This window comes from Rutilus rutilus (genome assembly GCF_951802725.1).
Source record: "Rutilus rutilus genome assembly, chromosome: 12".
Classification (NCBI taxonomy): Eukaryota; Metazoa; Chordata; class Actinopteri; order Cypriniformes; family Leuciscidae; genus Rutilus; species Rutilus rutilus.
The window spans coordinates 19,102,666-19,113,156 of NC_140217.1; the positions used below are offsets into that span (position 1 = coordinate 19,102,666).

General features: G+C 37.6%; 1 long non-coding RNA gene across 2 annotated transcripts; it reads left to right on the plus strand.

Moving 5' to 3' along the window:
- Window positions 1-882: 882 nt before the first annotated feature.
- LOC311300862 lies at window positions 883-4,405 on the plus strand. Of its 2 annotated transcripts, XR_014629384.1 has the most exons (7): window positions 883-954; window positions 1,322-1,357; window positions 1,539-1,603; window positions 1,876-1,931; window positions 2,275-2,356; window positions 2,784-2,894; window positions 3,443-4,405. It is a non-coding gene; the product is annotated as an uncharacterized lncRNA (long non-coding RNA). The 2 variants fall into 2 exon arrangements; XR_014629385.1 differs by lacking the exon at window positions 883-954 and having other exon boundaries at window positions 1,218-1,357; window positions 3,443-3,582.
- Window positions 4,406-10,491: the final 6,086 nt, after the last annotated feature.

A 10,491-nucleotide genomic window follows, 5' to 3' on the forward strand; every position in this document is an offset into this window, starting at 1 on the left:
AACGTCGCTTACTTTCACTTTCGCTTATAAAGCATTTCATTTTGGCTTTAAATGTAATGATATTCAGAACAGAACAAGAATGAAAAAATAACTAAAGGCTTTCAGAATCTTTATAAAGCCTTTAGTTATTTTTTCATTCTTGTTCTGTAACACAGAACGTTCCCCTAACGTTCCCGTTTGGTTCCCATTTGGTTATTTTTTTGGGAACCAAACAAGAACGTTCTGGGAACGTTCCCTGTAGGTTATTTTTAGGATCTATGTTTATAACATTAAGGGAACGTTCCCAGAACGTTCCCTGTAGGTTATTTTTAGGTCTAAATTTATAACCTAAAGAGAACGTTCTGGGAACGTTCCCTGCAGGTTGTTATTTAATAACCTAAAGAGAACCTTCCCAGAACGTTCCCTGCAGGTTATTTTTAGGTTTAATTTTTATAACCTAAAGAGAACCTTCCCAGAACGTTTCCTGCAGGTTATTTTTAGGTTTTATTTTTATAACCTAAAGAGAACCTTCCCAGAACGTTCCCTGTAGGTTATCTTTAGGTTTAATTTTTATAACCTAAAGAGAACCTTCCCAGAACGTTTCCTTGCAGGTTTTAGGTTTTATTTTTATAACCTAAAGAGAACGTTCTGAGAACGTTCTCTGCAGGTTATTATTTTAATATCACTTAACAGGCAGATTCAACTGACAACGTCGTCAGTACGGTCCCCTAAGGTTATAAGATAACCAACAACGTTCAGATCTATTCGCAATAACTTTTTATTAATGATATTTTAAATTATGTTATATATTTTAATTCTATATGTTAAATGCTGCGTGACTTTGAAGTGTTTTAATGCGCATGCGCGTGATCAAACACTGGAGCACGTGCGCTGCGCGAGAGCAGATGGAAACGTCATGGACAACTGACAAACAACAAAACTCCCGTCTCTCGCTGTTGGTTTCACTGCTTTCAGGTAAGTTTAGACAACAAAATCTCACAAATAATACACACAAACGCCCCTGACACATTTCTTACGTGTAATTGACACGCTTCTGTTAAATATTTATTTTAAAAAAATGGTTTTATGTCTTTGAAAAAGTCCGTTAGCATCTACGCTAGCTAACCGTTTTCAAAAGACAACGTTAGGCCTAAGGTCTTATTTATGAAAGTTTGGGTTTTTAAACACATCTTTAGTGTAGATAACAGTTTTTGATACAGTTTTGCTGGTAATTTGTCAATGGGAAGTAAGCTAATTTATTTAGGCTAACCTAAAAGAATGCACTGTATTGTTAACTTAATCAGTGACGTCACTTACCAATATTGCTAAAATGTGATTTCAGAATAGCGAGAGAAAAAATAAAACTCTACAACAAGGGGTGAGTTATTGTTTAATCATGATGATAATTCCATATGCATTTATTTCACAATATATTATCTTAAGATTTGTATATATTTATCTTTTATGCATTTCACCTCTGTTCTAGCTTGGTTCCTTGTAATAAACCTATCACATGTAATATTTTTGGCTCTGTGACAAACAGCATGTTATGTTCCTAGATCATCATGCTGTGATGGCCTGCTGCACTCCCTGTCCAAGAAAATCTCTATGAACCATATGACTAGTAAGCAAAACCACCTCAAACATGCAGTGCACTGCTGTTCAAAGGTTTGGGGTCTGTATGATTTATGCTTTTGAAATAAGTCTCACATTTTAAAATCATTAACCCCAAGTTTTTTTCAGTGAGATTGTCCTTGAGAAGCCTGTAAGCTAAATAATCAGCTAAATAATAGGCGACTAATACAATATTATAATGGTCATAGTTATAATAATTCATTTAACTATTATGATAACATGATATCCTGATGATTACTATATTTTATTTTATTTCTTTAGGTCTGTTTTGAATTATGTTGGCCAATGAGACTGACACCATACTGTCCAACTCAAAGGTATTTATGTATTTTTTTTATTGATCAATACTGAAATTCTTTGTACTTTTAAATGCGGTTCAGGGGGTCGACAACTTTAGGCAGTTATTTTTCACAGATTTATTTATTTAATGTTTATTTGACAGGGACAAATGCATAGAACATTGCTTTATAAAAAATACAAAGTAGATGCCATGCATACAGGTTTATAGCCATGACTAATTTGCAACCCCTTGATATCTTGGGCAGCTGTGGCTCATACTCTTAGCCTTTAAAAATGTTTGAATTGATATCCCCAATGCAATATCAGGGGGTAAATATATCAGTAGAGTTCTTAAAGTTATGGCTTTGCTCTTGTTACCAGATGAGATAAAATCCCTATTGTTTGGCCCTGTGATTCTTCAGGACAAGACCTTGATGCCATCCACAGTCAGTAGATGAAGAAGGTGAGTTTAGCCGAATTCAGTTCTCTTTCACTTTTTTTTTACAGACACGTGCACGCAAAATGAAGTCAAAATGGCGAGTTTCCTCTTGTCTTGTGTTTTAAACAGAAAGAAAACGGATGCGTGTCATTTATATTAGTTCTGCGCATTCGTCTTAAAGGGACAGCAGCCTAACGTACCCGCAGCTGTTTGTGTCGCCAATGGTGATCAAACATCAAAAGAGAAAATGACTTGTAGCTTTAGCAAAGATACATTAATTTTATAGTTATTTTATTTTTACAGTGAAGACTTATTTTACATTTTGATAAATCAATTTCTGTACCTGATAAGTTAGATTTAACTGAAAAACATAATGCACTGCTTATTTCAACTGTGTTTTTCTTCTATTGTATTTATCTATGCTTGTTATCTATTGTAATTTTCTATGCAGGTTCACTCCTCTACAAAATCCCCCCAATAGGGGTTATGCGGAGCGCCCAGCGGTCGAACCGGAAAGAGGTCTAAGCATTTCCGCTTTTCACTTCCGTACACATCTGCAGCGGTAGGTGATCTCTGAGTTTACTGTTAATTTTTGCTTATTACACTAAAATTCTTACTTCTGTTTTAATTAAAATGTCACGAATGCTAAAATATCAGAAAAGGGAACATCCGAACAGCAGTTTTTGTTGTGTGCCGGTCTGCTCTATGTCGGGGAAAATGAGTAGTACAAATAGGTTCTGTACTCATAAAGTGACGTCAACATCAGCAGTAGCATTCGCCGTCAGGCAAGTGTTATTTAAATAAACTCCTGATGTACTTACAAACTTTCCAATGCCTCGTTTAATGAGTACAGAACCTATTTGTACTACTGTAGTAGTTTGGTACCATTCTGGGCATTATTAGTGGGGTAATTTACCAGATACAAACCTGGAGCCGTTAGCGCATGCACTAAACCATACGGCTGATATCTCTAAATAAACTCAAAATTTTTCAATATCGTGCAGCACTAATATTGAGCATATCTTAAAGTGAACCTGGAATGATAATTTGTGATACCAGATGAGATGTATGTATGATAGATTTTGAACTGTACTATTTTTTTTATTTCAGGTTCCAGCGGAAGGCATCAAGGCATCAGACGTTGGCCTGGACAGATGCACCTGTAAACTACACCGACCTTTGCTTTTGCATGGATGGCTGATTATTACCATGTTCTGTGAGGGTTTCATTATAGCAAAACTGAGCACCTGTGACAGTGGAATTTGTAGGTGTAAAGTCACAGAGATTAAAAAAAAAAATGATAGCAGTTTCAAACTTTTTTTCACTTTCTTTCTCATAAACAACACAGCAGTTACAGGTTTTCAAATTCTTCATTGGAGGTGAGACTTATACATAAAAGGTAGAGCGAATTCGCAGGTCAGAGTTCACTAGACTTAAATATTATTTTCTCTGTTTTTTATTTGACTTCAGAGAGAGAGGCTTAATGGGTATCCTTACCCCTATATAAAACATTCCTTTTTTGATTTGTAGTCTGAAATAATAAATAGTGCAATATAAATAAATGCAATGTAGTGTTTTGAAATATATACATTTTTCTATACACATTGATGCTGAAATATCTGAATAAATACATGATACCAGCAGCGCTCGTGCTCTCATATCTCCTACAGCTTGTGACACACAATCCCACCTCACTCTTTTCATTTGCTCCAGATGAATATTAATGCCATTACAGGGCTTGAATTTTGGCATGGGATTGTGTGTCCATGTAACACGTTGTCTTTTTATTTTCTTGTTAAATTTGCAGATGGTGTTGGGAGTTTAAATGTTTTGAGCAGTGTGAAGATTGGCACATTCATGTATATTGTATATAAATAAATACTTTTTCAACTTTTTAGCCAACGTTATAGGCTACAGTTTGCAAAAGATAGTTTTAATTAAAATGTTTGTGCAGTTTTATTTATTGAAATATTTTCATGTTTGAAATATTAAATGTAAATTACTGTTCCTGAATACATTTTGCTAACGCTGTTTTTAATGACTTATTTTAGGTTGATAATTAAACAATGAATCAACAAAAACATGGATTGTGTGCTGATTTATTTATTTAATACAAACTGATTGATTTACTTATTAATGATAGTTTCTGTAAATTCAATTTATTGTAATAATATATTCATAGGATTCTTAAGTGTTTGAACAATAAACAATGTAGAATATGTTTGTAGACCTATAATTTGTGTACAGGCATATCAGGATGTGTAGACGTTAGGAGAACGTTCCGAGAACCTTCCGGGAACGTTCTGGGAACCTTTCGGCAACGTTCCGGGAACGTTCCCCTAACCTTCCGGGAACGTTCTGGGAACCTTTCGGCAACGTTACGGGAACGTTCCCCTAACCTATAGGGAACGTTCTATTAACGTAAAGAAAACTTTCCTGGCTAACCAATAGGGAACGTTCTGGGAACCAAAAACTAACGTTCCCAGAACGTTAAATTGTTAGCTGGGTAGTTATTTTTACATTCTTGTTCTGTTCTGAATATCATTACATTTAAATGATTTGTGTTGAATATGTTTAGTGTATTTTTTACCACATTTTATTGTTGCGTATATTGGTATAATAATACCGCGAAATTCAGTGCGGTCAATATGACCGTTTATGACCGAAATAGGTAAATAATAGGCTATGTTCATTTGTTTTTTGTTTGTTTTTTTGCCTTATGTGTAATTTATATGAAAAACATTTTAAATGAAAATACAGACACTTTTAGGAAAAGTCAGGTACCAGAAGGATTGTATTTATTTTTTCAACAAAGTTATTGCAGATATAAAATTCAAAACGGTAAAAATGACTGGCAGTTCTAGTGGTGAATGAGTTAGCTAAGGCGAACGATAGGGATGCAAAGCCGATAGTTGTTGTCTTCTCCCCTCTTGTTGCACTAATGGAGGACCAAGTGAAGGAGGCAGAAAAGTTGTTTCCATATCGCGCAGTAGCCGGTGATCACTGTACAGCATTTGCGGCAGATCCGAAACGACCGCAGCGGCGTATTGTTAATGATTAGACCCAGCTTCGACAGTTGACTGAATACATCACTGTCCTTAGTGTCAAATATACATTTAGAATTTACAATTGTTCCTTGAACTCTTAAATTCGATTAACAAAACCAGCAGCTCTCGTTGACAGACATCTTATTCTAAACATAATCCTCTGATCATTTGGACTTCTTGTTTCCGCCGGCCGGTTTCGGCGCATGACATACGTCACAGTCAACCACACGTTAGCGATTGGCTATGGCAGATCCTGAGTGACTCTGGGCAGATCCAATAGTTTTGAACTTTAACAGAGAACCCGCCTACAAGGAAGTAAACGTTTCTCAATGGAGCGAGGCCAGACTCTCTGTACAAATGAAATGTACTAGAGTCTGGTAGAACCAGGCTAAGTTGATTATACCTAGAATATCAAAATCGACTGCTGGCGGTAGATCCTTTTCCTATTTAGCACCAAAACTCCGGGAAGCAGACACAGTCTGTCAGTTCAAATCTAGACTAAAAACACATCTCTTTGACCTAGAATATACATAACACATTATAAACTTCTATAATTCAATTTTAGGCTGCATAGTTTAGGTCAGCCGGGAACACTCCCCATAAATCCTGATGTACTCGTTACATCATAAGAAGAATGGCGTCTACGCTAATAATAGTCTCTCTGTTTATCCCAAGTTTTACCGCAGTCCGCCGTATCCAGGCCGCATCCAGATCTGATGAAGGACCTGCGCCTGGACACAACGACAATGCAGTCCTGAAGTGTCAACTAGTCTCTCCCCTGTGAAGGCCCCCTTCTCCTTCCCTTTACCACTGTACAGATAAAACGTTGTCAAAATAGTTCCGGCTACTCGGAAACGATAATAATTCTGCAAATGAGCGGGCCGGAGCGCGTTAAGGGTTTTCTGTTAGAACGGTGTCGTGTAAGCGGTCCCAACTAATGATCTTTGCAATGGAAGTGAATCGATCAAAACTAACTTTAGCTGGACAATAACTTTATTCTAGAGCTGCTATAAAGCCAAAACAATCTCTATTACTTTAATGTCCTATTATCACTGTAAAGCTGCATTGAAACAGTCCATATTGTTAAAAGTGCTATATAAATGAAGGTGAATTGACTTGCATCTGAGGCACAGTCACAATTTAAAAGCATCTGACTAAAGATGACTGAAAATACACATAATCCTTCAATCCCCCATTTGATCATTTTTTATCACAAAACAAACTCCATTAATCATGTATACTGCATGCTGCATTCAGGTTCCATTAACCATTACTTAAAATGACATGATAAGAGTTCATGGTGAAACTTTGCATCGTCTTGAATGCTTTGAGTCCTCTGAAAGCTTTTATTTTGGAGTTGTGATCTTGTGGAAGTGGCGGATAGTGTTGTGTTTTGTGAATGTTCAGAAGTTTTCATCTAGGTGGCCAATGCAGTGCAATCTAAGCGTTGGATGTCTTTGCTCATCCTCTGGAACACCTGCAATCACACACACAAGAGAAAAGGGAAACGTATCTTGCCAAGGAAAAGATTTTAAACAAATCATTCCTAACTGTCACTACAGTGTTTATCAGTGCTGGTATGTTTATGTCTTCATCCTCAGGTGACAAGCTACAACCTAAAAACCCTAGTCCCACCATATCTGGACTCTGATAAACACTACTGCCATCTATCCCTCATCTCTAGGCAGATGTTTCAAATCCCAATGGGTCATGTCAGTCCACTCATTTTTTCTCTGCACCTTAACTGCTGCATCAGTTACCATGAGATCCTGAAGTGGGCTTTCCATCCTGGATTCTAGTGGTGACCTCTGAGTCCTTAGAATCTTTAACCAAATGGTTAAACTGGGCAATATACCACAGCCCCCTTTTGGAGGTGTCAAAACTTGATTCTTGGCATTGTGTACTGCCAGGCTGAGTCTTTCATTTGTTTGGCAAGGCTGTCAGATGTTAGATTTACCTGGGCCGGTCTGTGACATGTTCAAAAGGGCATAGTCCAATTTCCTTGTGGTCAGTCTTTCTGTATTGCTTGTGTGACGAACGGTTACTGGCAAAACGGGAGTCAGCCTAATCTAAGAGATAATTCCAAATATAATTTTTGTTTGTCGACTACGCCACCTAGGGACTTACACCCTAAAGGTGATGATACACAGGGCAACTTTTTGAGCAATGTCGCTGGGCAATGTTACCATCAACGGGCAACCAGATGAGACACAGGCCCCACGACCGATAAAAATTATCCAGATAGAAATGTATTGCCCATTTTCAATGGGAAAGTGCCCAAGCAACAATCGCTCGGCAAGATTGCCCAGCAACATTGCTCAAAAAGTTGCCCTGTGTATCATCACTTTAAGAATTCATTACAAGCCACCGGCTTTTACCTACTCAAAGCACACAGGTTCGTTATCAGCGAATGAATGGGCAGAGTTATGGGTTCTACGAAATAATTTTTTTTTTATTCCAAAAAAACTTCAGACACACTCATAAAACTACCCCTCAATAGGGTATTGACTAAACGCTTAATTCAAAACATACACAAGGGAATTGACAAAAAATTTTTTTATTAATGAGTTGAAATGTAAATATACAGCAACGGTAAATCACCAAAAGAAACAAACAACTCAAAAGAAGAAAAAAACATGCATTCCAACCAAGGTCAAACACATTCAAACACAACCATGCAGGGCTGAGGGGCATCTACCTTGGGTACACCCTGCTGGAAGTGACCTACAAGGAAAGAAAAACGCTCACTCAATACTCACACCCCACCCCACCACACCACACAGGTGAAACACAGCACTCTCAAGTGAATCGGGAGACCCCACTACCACAGCCCCAGAGGACACCAACGTAAGTGGCCCTCATGAAGAAACAAAAAAAAATTACAAATGAATACCAGTACAATAAACACGATTTCACCCAAGTCCAACCTATCCGGTGTTAAAGGGTCAAAATTATCAACATGCTACCTTCCAGTCTATACCAGCACAAACAGAGAATATTTAACAGTCACATCATAAACAAGTAGATCAAACGCAATCACTTACGCATACCTTCCGTTTGCAGCCCGTCAAGCCAAAATGACGGCAACAAATGGGGCGGGTGTTACAACCAATTGCATCACACCATAGGTGCAGTCCATTTAAATACTCTCTTCACTGAAAAAAGTTATTTGTTGAATTTAATAAAAAGATTTATAGTAAGTGGTTGCACACAATTGATTTAAGCTACATTTAAACAAATGCATTAAGTTGAACTAAAATGTAATAAGTTCAACTTAATACATTTGTTTAAATGTAGCTAAAATCAATTGTCCACTTACCATAAAAAAATTGATTCAATTCAATGAATAATTTTTTTCAGTGTTCCTGATTTGGTCCTCCACACATAACCAATGGGTGACGTATACGTCACCCACACATTACACTTGTCATTAATCAGTTTTGTTTTAGCTTCCATCACCGATGGCATTTGTTTTCTGGATGCTTCATCTTGAATCAGTTTACATGCATGGCAAAACTTGCTGAAGTTGTCTTAATGGCGCTGTAAATGCACCTCTCTCCTTTACGGCTTATAGCAGCACCTTCTACTAGGACATCACCTTTGGCCTCAGTTGTTGAGACTTCTGTGTATGCTTTTAACTTTGGGGTGGTGTATTCATTTGTCATTTTTGCATACACATAACACATAACCTACAGTCCATTAGTTGTTGGATGAGATGTCACTAGTTGGTACTGCAGAGACAGGCTCTTCAGTTTCCCTGCTTCTCAACAGCTTTTAGCAGAGTCTGTTTTTGTTTGGCTGTCAACTGTTGAAACCTCTTCAACAGGTTGTCTTCATCATCGTTTTGATGTTTTAAACTCAGCTTGCAATTACAAACCCATGGTGTCCTTCCTCATTGCAAAACCTGCATCTTCCTTGAGTTTTTGAATGTCCAAAATCTTCATTTTCTTTATGCTCATTATACATTGTCCTGTTGTGGTATGACATGGTTTTCGATCGCAATGCTCTGAGTTTGACTTCATGTGTTCTTTCAATCTTTGCTGACCACTCAACAAACTGATTAAAAGATGTTCACTACCCCAGTCGTCATATCGGATTTTGAGGGCTTTTGAAGCTTCAGGTTTCATTCCATTTGTAAAAGCAGTTTTCAGAGGCATGCTAGTGTCCTTGTCGAGATCCTCGCTGACATTTAAACCTGCATGTTCCAACCAAATTTGTGTGAAGTGTTCTTCGAACTCTGCAACACTTTCTCCTGTCTTCTGGATGCATGAGGTAATTCTGGCCCAATTAACCTCTGCAGGTTTCGGTTCAAACAAGAATGTTCGTACAGCTTCCTATCCAGCCTCAGTGTTTTCTTGAGAATTGCCTACCCTGTTTTCAACACTTTCAGTTAGCCTCTTTTGGTCATTTTCCCTTAAGTTCACATTAACAATCATCACACCATCTAGTGGATGTAAATTGTAGATTTTCTGTAAGCGTTGAAGAAATTGCCAAGCTCTCCGTGGTTGCTTGTACACGTCTGGCAATTCTTTTGACCATTTGTCAATTTGCTCTGGAGTAGCTGGTTGGCATATTCTATATGGAACATATTTCTTTACCACTTTTGTCACAATGCGAGTTTGTCTCTGGCCATCCTCCTCATACTCTAGAGCAATGTTGTTGCTTTGTCATTCACACTCATCAGTTTCTATTGGCCATATGTCTGTATGGTTCACACCTTCACATTGTTGATTGCATCTGAGGCACAGTCACAATTTAAATGCATCTGACTAAAGATGACTGAAAATACACATAATCCTTCATAACTAATGTTGTCATCTTGCTTTTATAACATAGTATTGCATGTGTGTTACATACTGTATTGCAATAAATGTGAAAAGAGGAATGCGAGAGCTTGAGCAGACTCACAAATATGCTCTACTACAACAACTCTTCGTCTTCTCAACATGTCCTCACCCCCTTTGTTGTTTGCATGTTCCTGGGGGAGGGTTTATGTCAATTTTAGGGTTAGTGATGTCACTAACCCTGAAGAAGCTAGTTGTAGTCCTTACCAGCCGTTTGTTGTAGTCCTTAAAAAGAGATTTCTTTCAAAGAAAACATCTGCTTTTGCTT